Source organism: Gorilla gorilla, chromosome 23, assembly GCF_029281585.2.
Source record: "Gorilla gorilla gorilla isolate KB3781 chromosome 23, NHGRI_mGorGor1-v2.1_pri, whole genome shotgun sequence".
NCBI classification, from domain to species: Eukaryota; Metazoa; Chordata; class Mammalia; order Primates; family Hominidae; genus Gorilla; species Gorilla gorilla.
Window position 1 is genome coordinate 23,760,172 of NC_086018.1, and position 13,868 is coordinate 23,774,039.

At 50.8% G+C, this 13,868-nt stretch overlaps 1 protein-coding gene across 4 annotated transcripts in view; it reads left to right on the forward strand.

Annotated features, from left to right (window-relative positions):
- Positions 1 to 1,000: 1,000 nt before the first annotated feature.
- MYO18B (myosin XVIIIB) overlaps positions 1,001 to 13,868 on the forward strand; it is a 315,850-nt gene continuing 302,982 nt past the window's right edge. For 3 of the 4 annotated variants that reach the window (XM_055374078.1, XM_055374073.2, XM_055374079.2), the window contains exon 1: positions 1,001 to 1,140. The gene's annotated coding sequence lies outside the window, so the exon portion shown is untranslated. Of the gene's footprint in view, positions 1,141 to 10,993; positions 12,843 to 13,868 lie in introns of those variants that run through there. The other variant, XM_063704782.1, reaches the window with a different exon arrangement.

The window sequence follows — 13,868 nt, forward strand, 5'->3', positions numbered from 1 at the left end:
GGGTTCAAGCAATTCTCCTGCCTCAGCCTCCCAAGTAGCTGGGATCACAGACAACCACTACCACACCCAGCTGATTTTTTTTTTTTTTTTTTTTGAGATGGAGTCTCTCTCTGTCACCCAGGCTGGAGTGCAGTGGCGCGATCTCGGCTCACTGCAAGCTCTGCCTGTAGCTGGGACTACAGGCGCCCGCCACCACACCCGGCTAATTTTGTTTTTGTATTTTTAGTAGAGACGGGGTTTCACTGTGTTAGCCAGGATGGTCTCAATCTCTTGACCTCGTGATATGCCCACCTCGGCCTCCCAAAGTGCCGGGATTACAGACGTGAGCCACCGCGCCAGGCCCAAAGCACTTTTTTATCACCCCTAGTTTGCTGTTGTGTCTAAGATTGTTTCCTCTACGGCCAGCACAGCCTGGGTTTGAATTCTGGCTCTCCATGGCCTTGGGCAAGTTGGTGAACTTTTTGTGTCTCAATTTCCCCACTCGTAAAGTGGGGCTGGGGAAAAACCCTACCTCATAGGGAACATTAAGTGAGTTCATGAAAGCCCTCGGTGCGTGGCATGCGATAACCACTACCTAGACATAAGGTATGTTTACATGCACTGGTTGTTTACCACGACGCACCAGCATTCATTCAAGTTATTTTCTTTCAGAGTCTGCCTGGAATGTAGAACCGGCCAGCTCTCCTCCTCAAACAGTTCCTGCAGCCTCTGGTTATCTGTGTCGGCAGAGGCGGGAGTGTGGGTGTGTGGCCCTGCCCTGGGACAGGGATGACGAGAGAGCATGTGCTTGTGTCCGGAGCTGTCCCCTTCCCTGCTCAGGGGCCACCAAATATGTCCATGGTCTCTGCTGCCTGGTTAACGGCCACCCCGGGCTGCCGTCTCCTGGCCAGACCTGGAGCTCACAAGCTAATTTTAGAAATGACTGGTCGACTCAGCTGCTGCTATCACATTGGCCCAGAAGGAGGGTGGGGGGAGGACGGGTCGGGGAGGGGCAGTAAGGGGAAGGGATGTGTGTCGGTGTGTGTGGAGAGGGTGCTCCTTCGCTCCTGCTTTCCCGGCTTGGTGGGGTCCCTTCGCGGCCACCCGGGGAGACGTCTTAGACAGTCGTGGTTCCTGTGATCTGTGTCCTCTTTGCAGAAGGTACTATTGGGCTGGGTTTTAGACGGGCACCTTGCGAGCGGATCGGCCAAGTTTTAATTTTCCGGAATGCGCTGTTGGGGGCTGCGGTGGCAGGCCTCCGGTCTTTTGGTCTATTTCAGGCCTTTCTGGCGTTGAGAGCTTCCGAGGCCTGATTCCTTTGCCGGTTGCCCGTGCTGCTCACTTTGAAAACAAGAGTGTTTCGGTGGAAGGATTTGAGAACAAAATGCTGGGGCAAATGGACATTTGTAAGAATCACTCTCCTCAGGCCCCAGCTGTTCGCTAATAATTTCTAAAAATGTGTTTAGGATCATGAGTTATTCTACACTGTGAATACTTTGCCCGCAGACGTCAGGGTTTATATTTTTCCTCAACTACCAGTAATTTCTGCTTAATTGGTGTTCAGTTATGGTCAGGGAAGAGCCAGGCTTCCCCTTTCGTGTTAACAACCCTGTTGAGTCGAAATGTTAATTTTAATGTTCTTTTTTAAACTGCAAATTAAGCATGTATGAGTGTTGGGGGAAGGGCGATGGAAGTTCATGGCTGAAGGTTTCAATTTCATGCCACCTTCCTTGAGCTCTGTCTGAGGGAAGGTGTCTTATCTGGCACCCCGGATAGCAGGCATTTCTTTGAATGAAGAAGATTCACAGGTCTCAGTGGCCCCGTAGTGGGGCAGAAGGGGGCTATGCTTTGACATGGAGCTCTCTCCCAGGAGAGGAGAAGACCTCACCAGCTACAGGCCTCTGGGCTGCTGCCTTCCTGCAGCTTTTCCATGGAGGAGGCCAGGAGTGGGGAGGCCCAGAGTGGGGAGCCCAGTCGGCTCCCAGTCGGCTCCAAGCTGTCCAGTCTGGCCTCAACCCGCAAGTGTGGGGACCTGGGCTTCTATCCTGTAGGGCCTGGAATACGACGAGGCTGTTACTTTCACTTTGCGGCTGTCCAAAAAGATGCTGCCTCATTCAGTGCACCAGCTCATGGAGGCTGAGTGTCCCACTAGGGCTTCTAGACTCCAACAAGGATAATGGTGGCCTTGGGTGCTGTATCCATTGCTGACCTAAGTTGTATTCTCCTATGCCTGGGTACCATGTCCAGTGTGTACCTTGGGAGCAGAAAAGAGAGGGGTCTATATACTCTTAGGCTATGGATGAGTTCTAGAAAATAATAGTGGAGAGGAGAGAGAGAAAAGAAGAAAGAGGAGGAGGAGAAGGAGAAGAAGGAGGAGAAGAATAATAGCAAAGGAAAAGGCCAAAAGAAAAGGCCAAGTGGCTGGAGGAGGGAGGAGAAGGAGGAGGAGGAGGAGGAGAGGGAGTCTCCTGGTCTCCTGGCTTTTGAAGGGCTGCATGTTACCAATCAACAAATACTTGATGTCACCTGCCTCCAGGCCTGGTCACCTTGAATATCCTGGTGTGGGCTCTGTAACCTTGGACGAGTACTCTCCCCAGTCGGAACTTAGTTTCTCCTTCTAAAACCTGAGGGGGTTGGGCTAGACCACCTCTGGGATCTTTCCTAGGATTCAGCATCCAGGAAGGTTTTTCTTGAAGTGACGGTCGTTGACGACCTACCCATCAGACTCATGTGGGGCAGGAGGCGGGGGGCTGTTTTAAAATGCAGATTCCTGGGTTCATCCTAGACCTTTTGAACAGTCTTGGGGGAAGGGGCCCAGAAATCCACAGATTTTAAACCTCACGGGTGGTTCTGGTGCCCACCCAAATTGGAGAAGAGCTTTTCCTTTCACTTGAGCTAACAAAACCACAGAAGGCTGTTGCTCAGCACCTGCCCTGTCAAAACTCATGGAATTTCCATGTTTCACAAACATGCAAAACGTGCACAGCACTTTATTAGGGTCTAACTATCGCAAAGATTTTATTGGGCAGGTGTTCCTCCAGGGGTAAGATTAAGACTTCCTGTGGCATTTTGAGGTGGGAATGGAGGGCCCCCAAACTGAGCAGAACCACTTCCAGCTGCCAAAAGATAGGGACCTGGGGCTGTGAGCCTACAAGGCTATGGGGAGACGACCCTTCACTGAGTCCTGGTAGATACAAACAACTGTCTGAATGGCCCATTTGAAGCACATGGTCAGCTGCTGTGGTGTGTGGCATATCTTTAATATTTAAACAAAGTGGCCGGGCGCGGGGGCTCACGCCTTTAATCCCAGCACTTTGGGAGGCCGAGGTTGGCAGATCACGAGGTCAGGAGATCGAGACCATCCTGGCTAACACGGTGAAACCCTGTCTCTACTAAAAATACAAAAGAATTAGCCGGGCGTGGTGGTGGGTGCCTGTAGTCCCAGCTACTTGGGAGGCTGAGGCAGGAGAATGGCATGAACCCGGGAGGTGGAGCTTGCAGTGAGCCGAGATCGCGCCACTGCACTCCAGCCTGGGGACAGAGAGAGACTCTGTCTCAAAAATAAAAATAAAAATAAACAAAATGAAATTAAATTATCTGAAGAATGGAGGAGGTGGGTTTGAGACCAGGGAGGATCCCCCTCCCCTCCAGAGTGCTGCCAAATCCAACCCCTCCTGTTGAGAGATGGTGCAGCTGAGGCACAGAGAGGGAAAGCCACTTGTTCAAGGACACACAGCCCTGCAGCAAGAGCATTGGGCCAAGATCAGCCCCTGCTGTCACGGCTGGTGTTCAGGGAGCAACCACGAGCCCCTTATGTTAGAAATAATAGTCAAATCCACCATATTATCCCCCCCCACCAAGATCTTAAGGAAAGGATAAACCTCAGCTCTCATTTGAATGGGGGCAGCAAAAATAAATTGCATCTTATTTTATTTTTATTTTGAAACAAGGGCTGGCTCTATCACCCAGGCTGGTGTGCAGTGGCACAATCTCGGCTCACTGCAACCTCTGCCTCCGAGGTTTAAGCCATCCTCCCATCTCAACCTCCTGAGTAGCTGGGACTACAGGAGTGCACCACCACGCCCGGCTAATTTTTATACTTTTTATAGAGATGGGGTTTCACCATGTTGCCCAGTCTGGTCTCAAACTTGGGAGCTCAAGTGATCCACCCACCTCAGCCTCCCAAAGTGTTGGGATTACAGGCGTGGAACCACTGTGCCTGGCAGAAAATGAACTTTATGACACAAACAAGGGCCTTGGACATCAAGGTAGATTTCTTTCTCTCTGACACACACACACACACACACACACACACACACACACACACGCACACACACATCTCAGTGTGAAGGATCCAGAGACACCATTAGCTTCATATGAATCTCTCCTCTCCCACAGCCTGACTCATCCAGTTTCATAATTTTCCCTATCTGCTTCTTTTTCACTGTGTTTCTCCCTGATGCTGCTTTACTTTTAAGAATTGTAGTTTCTGGCAACAGAGGAAAGATCCTCAAGAATCGGCAAAGTGAGTTTACCACTTGGCCAGTGCTCATGTGTAGGGTAGTAAGAATTTCAATGTTCAGGGTTTCAAGTGAATTTTTCTCTGCCCATAAAAGATGGAATGCATTTTCAGCTGTTTCTTGGGTACCAGCTGGGGTTTGAGTTTCAATTTCATGGAGGGCAGCTGGATTAACTGTTGTGTTGAGGTAGAGAGGGTTGCTTGATGGAATTAAATGTCTCATTCACGCTTAATATTCCAGTGAGCTTGGGCGTGAGTTATTAGCCCCATTTTACAGGCCAGGAAGTGAGATTTGGAGCCTGGAGTGACCCCAGGTTATGCAGGGTGAAATAAAAGCAGGACTGAATACCTTCCTGCCAGAGAATGGACTGTTCAGCATAATGTAATAAACAACATCCGTTGAGATAATAAATTGTGTGGCATTGTTTCACAGAGACAGATAAGAAAGCTTTTTCACATTCATTACCTCATTTAATCCACTGATGATCAAGGCAGGTAGTGATACAGTCCCAGTTTTATAGAGGAGGAAACTCAGCGTCAGAGAGGTTTAGTGACTTGCTTTTCTGCTCGTTTTTCTGCCAACAGTGGATGACTCATTTTTTCAGTTCTTTCCCCGTTACATCTAGTTATTATTCAAAGCAAAGATGATGTTGCCCTCTTCTTCTCTTGATGCTCCTTCCCATTTGTCATGATTCTTCCAGACCAGGGTTCTAGACCCGTGTCAGCGTAGACACTACTGACATTTGGGTTGCATATCTCTTTGTTGTGGACCTGTTGTGTGCTTGGAAAAATGCATAGCAGCATCCCTGTCCTTGACCCAGTAGATGCCAGCAGCACCTCCTCTCCAGTTGTGACAACCCAAAATGTCTCTAGGATGTTTCCAAAAATGTCCATTGGCAGGCACAATCACCACTTGGTGAGCTCTGTCTCACACAACTTTCTGCGATGATAGGAATCCTCTGTATCTTGTGCTGTCCAACGTGGTAGCCATGAACCACGTGGCTCATACAACTGAGACGCTAAATTTTTGATTTAATTTAGTTAGAATTCATCTAAATTTAACAAGCCACCTGTGGCTAGTGGCTACTGTATTAGTACAGCTCTAGGTAGCAACACAGTTGTGGATAGAAAATTAGCCCTTTGAGGCTGGGCGTAGTGGCTCATGCCTGTAATCCCAGCACTTTGGGAGGCCGAGGCAGGCGGATCATGAGGTCAGGAGATCGAGACCATCCTGGCTAACACGGTGAAACCCCGTCTCTACTAAAAATGCAAAAAAATTAGCCAGGCGTGGTGACGGGCACCTGTAGTCCCAGCTACTCGGGAGGCTGAGGCAGGATAATGGCGTGAACCCGGGAGGTGGACCTTGCAGTGAGCCGAGATCGCACCACTGTACTCCAGCCTGGGCAACAGAGTGAGACTCCGCTTCAAAAAAAAAAAAAAAAAGAAAGAAAGAAAAAAAAAAAAAAGAAAATTAGCCCTTTGATGGAACACTCAATCCCTAAAATCAGTCAGGGGAACCTGTTACCAAAAGTCTAACCAGCTTCTTGCTTCATGGTGGCCGGGAAACACTAGGCTGGAAATGGCAAATACTTGGCACAGGTTCCATCGCTAGCCATTCCTACACCCGTGGCAGACATTGCTAGTCAATCACAGCATGCTGTCTTGTTCAGCCCAGGCACAGCTCAGAATGTTTCTCAATACAACACTCTGGGCAGCCCCCAACTACAGATCAGTCGGTGCTGGCAGGTGAAAGAAACATTATTGGCCATCCTGGCACTCAGCCACGAGGCCCATCTGTGAGGTCCAGCATCTCATCAGCCTGTAGGAGTAGCCTGATGACTCACCGGGTGGCCAGGAGTGTGCGGCCAGCCTAGGTCAGTGGAGCAACCATGATACAGAGAGGGGAGAGCCAATGGGCTGGAGGAGCTGAGATTTTTTTTTTCTAATTTCTCATAGAAACACCCACTGCATGATTTAGCAGTGGAGGCTGGCAGGGTGGGGTGGGGCTACTGGCTGGTCAGCCACTGATATGCAAAGCATTTGAAGATTTTAATCTGCCTGGGACTGAATCTGAGTCAACCGGGGACATAGCTGCTGCCAAGGACATGGTAATAACGTCAGAAATGGCTCACAGGCCTACGGAGCATCTAGTACTCAAACCGCTCCGTGAAGTGGGCGAGAAAAACTGCATCCCCATTTGACAGACAGAGGAGTTGGTGACCTGAGAGGTTTGACGACAGGCATAGTGAGGCCCACTCTTAGATCTAAGACTTCCAGGGCTGTTGTGGACCCATGGAAATGCAGGAAGCCTGCTGTGTGTACCCTCGTCAACCCTTTGCAGAGTGAAATGTCCACTTCCGCGGCAGAAGACAGGTTAGAGAAGTCCCAGGAGACTGAGCATTGTTCTGAAGAAACTAGGAGCCATGTCCCCTGAGAAAAGGCTGAAGGCGACAGATGAGAAAACTGGGGGCAGATTCCATCATTTCAGTTGGAAAAGGGGTTAACCTCATTGTCTGTTGTTCCAGAGAGTGGAACTGAGGCCACTGTGTGACTGTCCTGGGGAGGTAGCTCTCTGAGAAGGAAGAAAAAGCGTCAGATTTTACTCACTGGGACATGAGGACCTTAGTTCTGCTATTGTCGCTGTAGGACCTCGAGAAAGTCACTTCCCTTCCCTGGTCTATGGATGCCAGGATATAGCAGAAGTAGATTTTATGGCTTCTGAGGGCCTTTTGGAGCTCTGGTTCCAAGGAAGAAACACAATTAGAGCAGACTCCAAATGTCCTATGTATTAGTGACCTCCCTGTCAATGGACATGACCAAGAGGGAACTCATTGACTGTCTATCCTGGAAATTCCTTGTGAAGTGAGCTGGGTCTCTGGGGTTTCTCCACGTGTAAAGGCCCCAGGTTCTGATGCTGAGGGGCATTTCTGGCAGCCTTCACACCTGCTGCTCCCTGCCCGCCAGTCTTCTTCATCTCACCACCCCACCTGCTTTTCTCTTCCTTCCTCCCTCCCTCTTCAACATTTCATTTTCCCTCCATCAACCTTCCTGCCCTTGTTTCTCACTCATCCCTCTCCCTTTCTCACCTTCATGTGTATTGTTGTGAGCATGGTCTGAATCCCCGGCTATAGCTGGCTGTGAGCCACCCTTGCCCTGATTAGGGACAGGATCTTTGTGCTGGGCAAAGTCCCTTTTCATTATTGCCTGGCTCTTTGGCCATCAAGCTCCAGGCTTGGGTGAAGTAGGCTGGACTTTGTATGAATCATGAGTCTCTTTTGTCCATTTAGCCTGTGGATGGCAATAGATAGCACTTATGCCCCATTCCCTCTTTCCACGCCCAGGGCAGACATTAATAATCAATCAGAGCACCCTTCTTCCACTCAGCCCAGATAAAAGCTCAGAGTCCTTCCCATGTAACCCACGAAGCAGCCACTATCCGTCTATCAGGATTGATATGTGAATTAAAACCTACATCCCTACTGACTGTATCAGTCAAGGTCCCACTAGAAAACAGCACCCTCAACTGGTATCCTGGAGAGCCTTTTTAATGAAAGAACTCTCCCAAGAAATGTGTGCAGGGTTAGGGGAACCAACAAAGCATGTTGAAGCCCTCAGAGATAAGCAGTGGTGGGAATACCTTACTAGCCTTGGGGCTGTATGGGACAAGGGAGAGGAGGGGTGATTTAGGAACACAGAGATAGCTGGAGTTGGTGGACAGGGACCACTTGAAGGGTGTTGTGGTTGTAGATGGAGAAACACAGCATTTCTAAAATTAGGGCCTGATACAGAGAGAGGTGGGTAGAGTGGGAACTAAATAAATACCCTGACCACTAGTTCCTCTCATATGCAGGTCCTCCCAGAGCCTTCCATTGGCCAAACGAGGGGAAGCCAGAGAGCAAGAGAGCCTGGGGGTAGGGAGCACAATGCCTAGTGGTCAGCTCCTGGGGCACACAGCAGTGTGGCCTGAAGGTGGCCCTTGGAGAGGGCATGCCACATGGATGTCAGAGCGGTAGTCTTGTTCCCCATCACTCAATCCTCTCCTGGGACGTTCTTTTCCTTCTTGGGGTGAGGCAGCTGTAAAGTCAGGGCTATAGTAGGGTGCAGAGGGCTCACTCCAGTGGGGCCATTTGAGGAGTTTAGGAAAAAAACTGTTTACCAAAGTAGGGGCAGGATGCAATGGTAGCATTAAGGTTAACAGTCAGCAAATGACAGCCCACGGCCAGATCCAACTCTCTGCCTGGTTTTAAAAATAAAGTCAAATTGAAACAGCCATGCCCATTCATTTACGTACTAAGTATGGCTGCTTTTGAGCTGCAAGGGTGGAGCTGAGTCACTGTAACAGAGAACCTACAGGCCTCAATGCTCAGAAGATTTCCTAGCTGGTGCTTTACAGAAAATATTTGCTGCCACCTCCCTTAAGGGATGCTGCAGCACTTTGAGGATAGCAACAGTGAAGCTGTTACTTTTCTGGGCCTGAACTGTCAGAGGAGGGAGCTGCTGCCGCAACAGGAGAGGGGAGAGAGTGGAGAGAACAGCCTGAAGGCGCCTTTGGAAGAGGGAGGAAGGCAACCATGGTCATCCAGGAGGGAGAGTGAGTGAAGACACAGATGCCCTCTGATCTACTAGTGGATGATTCCCATTAGCTGAACCCACCTGGAAGATGGAAAGTGAGGGAGTCCATTGGAAGAGTCCACAGGGTCAGCAGCCAGACATAGAGAAAGGTAGAAGAGATGGAGGGGGAATCTGAAGATGGTGTCTTCAGTTCTCCAGCATCCTTTTTTTCCCTCTGTGTCTGGCCTCCGATATGACCATCACAGAAGCCAGGTGTCAGGCAGTCAGATCATTCCTGCTGAGCATCTAAGCTCCATGCTGGTGTTCTCAGTGGCCAACCCCTCTGCCTGCCTCCAGGAACCTTGTGGAACAGCTGAGGAATTACATGCTTACACTCACCAACCAGACTATGGGCAAGACAGAATTCTAAATGAAGATCCAATTAATAAAGAACCAAATAGTGACCTAAGCCTTGTGGCCAGTGGAGGGCAGGGCAGGTGACAGCGGGTGTTTGGGTGGAGGCTGCAGGAGGCTGTCATAGAATCCTGCAGGGTGACATTGGCTGGCACCCTCAGGCATGGTGTCATGGAGGAAGGTGTCCCCACAGGCACATGAAGGATGGCGGAGTCAGAGCCAGGAAGGGGAAGGAAACAGCTTTTATTGAGAAGCTGCCGTGTGCCAGGCACACGTGGCAGTCCATGCTGGGAGGCCAGTGTGCTAAAGTGGCTGTGAGCTCAGCCTCTAAAGTCAGACCATCTGGTCCAAGAATCAGCCCCACCACCTCCTGGCTGGGTGCAAGACACATCCCCTCCCTCTGCTTGAGTGTCCTGAGATAGAGTTACTCAGAGAATCCACCTCTTCGGATGGAAAGAGTAAATGATGTGATCTACTTAAGTCCTCAGTATTGAGTAATGCAGAAATCCTAGTGGTACCATTATCCATAGCCCTGATTTTGTCGTGTCCCCTCCTGCTAGGGAGGAAGGACAGAAATCTCAGAGTGGAACAGAAAAAATACAGGGATTTAGGCACTTAGGTTATCTTCACCTCCTCCTGTGTGACCTTGATCCAATTTGTTAACCTTTCTGATCCCAACTACCACACGCCCTGTGCTGTGACTAACACCAAACAGATGCTAAGTAAATACCAGTGCCCCCTGCACACCCTGCCCTACCCCTGAATGTACCTACTTGAGCCAGCTTCCTAGGCTTCCACAGCTTGCCACCAGGACATAGGGCACCTCTGAGGCTTGGCCTGGCACCCACAGATTGGTCCTCTCTTATCATCACTGATGTGGAGCTTTGATGGGAAGCTGAGCATGTGTGGGAGGAGTCAGGCACACCTTGGAGTAAGTCTCACCTTGGCTTTCTTGCTGGGGGACCTCAGACAAGTGTCTCAACCTCTTTGAGTCTGTCTGTTCTGTGGGAGTGATGCCAACCATGTGGTCCTATTGTGGGAATGAAATGTGATCATGGATTTTAATATAATGAAATTCCAGGTCCAGTAGGAATATAAGGGTCATGGGGGAGTTTAGGAGTAAGGATCTATATCGGTGCTTGGCACACGGTTGGTTCTCCCTAAATGTTCTGTGAATTGTCTTGTGCTGGGTGCTGGGCTGGGGTCTTCAGTCTGGTTTTAACCGTGGAGTAAAGGGAAAGTGAAAATCTGATTGAGAGAGGTTACCAGGGATCCAGCACATGCTTGTTATGTGGGTGTCCTCTCACTGCACGGCTAGGAAAACTGAGGCTCAGAGAGCTCCCTGGGGTGTCAAAGGATGTGAACTCAGGCCATGATAAACATGCTTTCCCATTATGTGTGAATGCAGACAGCACAGGGGGACATCAGAAATCTCTGCCCACAGACTTGCTGCTCTATCCCTTCTCAGGCTCATTTCTAACTGTTCATTCATTCACCTACTTATTCATTTGACAAATATTTAACTTTTAATTAATTTTTTAAGAGACAGAGTCTATTACTGCCACTTGGACTGGAGAGCAGTGGCGTGATCACAGCTCACTGTAGCATTGAACTCCTGGGCTCAAGTGATCCTTCTGCCTCAGCCTCCTGCATAGCTGCAAACCACAAGTATCTGCCACTACACCTGGCTAATTAAAAAAAATCTTTTTTAGACATGGGGTTGAGAGGTGACAACATGCTAGCAGCCCTTGCTCGCTCTCGGTGCCTCTTCCGCCTCGGCGTCCACTCTGGCCATGCTTGAGGAGCCCCTCTCTAGGCTGGCCGAGGCCAGAACCGGCTCCCTCTGCTTGCCGGGAGGTGTGGAGGGAGGGACGCAGGCGGGAACCGGGGCTGGTGCGAGTTCCGGGTGGTCGGAGGCTCCGTACTCGGAGCGGCCGGCTCGCGCCGCTAGCCCTGGACAGTGAGGTGCTTAGCACCCAGGCCAGCAGCTACGGAGGGTGCGCTGGGTCCCCCAGCACTACTGGCCCGCCCGCGCCGCGCTCGAATTCTCACCGTGCCTCAGGCGCCTCCCCGCGGGGCAGGGCTCAGGACCTGCAGCCTACCATAGCCGAGCTCCCCCACTGGTAGGATCGCGCGCGGCCGGAGCCTCCACGGCACCCGGTCCCATGGACTGCCCAAGCGCTGATTAGTGCAGGAAGCTCAGCCCGTGGCCCCAGCGCAGGATCCACTAGGCGAACCCAGCTGGGCTCGCGAGTCGGCTGGGGGCGGGTCTGCGCGGGACGGGGGTTGTTGGATTGAAGAACTTTTATGTCTAGCTAAAGGATTGTAAACGCACCAATCAGCAGTCTGGCACTCTGTGTCTAGCTAAGGGTTTGTAAACGCACCAATCAGCACCCTGTCAAAACAGACCAGTCGGCTCTCTGTAAAACGGACCAGTCAGCTCTCTCTAAAACGGACCAGTCAGCGCTCTGTAAAACGGACCAATCAGCTCTCTGTAAAATGGTCCAATCGGCAGGATGTGGGTGGGGTCAGATAAGGGAATAAACGCAGGCTGCCAGCGCCAGCACTGGTAACCCGCCCGGGTCTCCTTCCATGTTGGTGGGTGGTTGTGTTTTCGCTCTTTGCAATAAGTCTTGCTGCTGGTCAATTGTTGGGTCTACGCTGCGTGTGTGAGCTGTAACACTCACCGCAAAAGTCTAGCTTCACTCCTGCAGCAGGCGAGACCACGAACCCATCAGGAGGAACAAACAACTCCAGACGCGGTGCCTTTAAGAGCTGTAACATTCACCGCGAAGGCCTGCAGCTTTACTCCTGAAGTCAGTGAGACCGCGAACCCATCAGAAAGAAAAAACTCCAGACCCGTCCGAAAGTCAGAAGGAACAAACTCTGGATATACCGTTTTTAAGAACTGTTAACACTCAATGCGAGGGTCCACGGCTTTATTCTTTAAGTTGGCGAGACCAAGAACCCGCCAATTCCGGACACAGGGTCTTTATGTTGCCCAGGCTCTTTTGGAACTATTGGCTTTTAAGTGATGCTCCTGCCTTGGCTTCTGGAAGTGCTGGTGTGTCAGGTGTGATCTGCTGTGCCTGAACTAACAAACGTTGATTGAAAGCTAAGTATGTGCTAGGCACTAAGGACTACAGTAAGTGAAGAGAACGCGTGAGAATTCTGGCCTTCATAGGGGCTGTGTTCTGGAGGAGGAGTAGGGTAGGATTGGGAGTTAAGCTGCAATTTAAATAGGGAGTGAGCACAGGCACATTGAGAAGACTTTAGGTGACGATGTGAGCCATGCAGAAGGAAAAGCATTTGAGGCAGAGGGAACAGCATGTGCAAAGTTCTTGAGGTGAGAATGTGCTTGGAAGGGTGTATCCTGGAGGTAAGTGTAATTGACGGAGGATAGAAGGGGAGGGTCGCTAGGACAGGTGGTCATGGCGGGGGCGCTACAAAGACTTGGGAATGTATTCTATGAGACAGGTGCTATGTTACAACTGGACATTGTGGGGTAGTGGGGGAAAGCCTTGAGGGTCCCATGGGACCACTACTCAGATCCAGTATATGTACGCGGAAAACAGTTTCAAGTCATCTCCTGGCTTTGGGGTTGCGTTTTCTCTCCCCAGCCTCTCTCCCCTTTAAGGGGAGACTCGCGATTTTATACCGTGAATTCCAAATGTCTATGGCCACCTCATGGGCTTAAAACAGCAGCTGACGAAGCAGGTGTATGTTTTGGGCCCGGACTGGAGTATGGCGATAAGAACACTTGCTTAAATTAAGTCTTGACAAAACCTTCCCGGCGGGATTAGCTCCTGGCCCTGGGTCAGTGGAGCTGGCCCAGGACCTCTGAGGGGGCAGGACATGAGGGGTGAGGCCCCACATGGGGTTCCCTCGCATTGTCCCTTTTTGCTAAGGCCCTCTGGGAAGGCTGGCAGCCCCAGGGCTAAGGACAGCCCCTACGACAGTCAGGATTCCCCCTGGAGCCCGAAGCTGAGGGTGATTCTTGGGAAGCGGCTGCTGACGTGGCCAGGCCTGGGCTGGAGAGGAAGGCGGGTAGTGGCGGCCAAGGCAGCCACCTCACGTCAGGCCTATTTATAACTCGGGCTTTGCTCCTTAGGCATGGAGCCTGTGAGTCACTCGGGGGCCTCGCCAGTGTCTCCCAAGGGGACGACGGGAGGGGAGAGTGTCTTTCCTTCTCTTCTTTCCCCCATCCCCTCTCCCCTTTTGTCCACCCTCCCAGCTTCTTGTGTCTTTTTAAGTTAAATTTTATTTATTTATTTTTTTGAGACAGAGTTTCACTCTTGTTACCCAGGCTGGAGTGCAATGGCTCGATCTCGGCTCACCGCAACCTCCGCCTCCCAGGTTCAAGCGATTCTCCTGCCTCAGCCTCTCCAGTAGCTGAGATTACAGG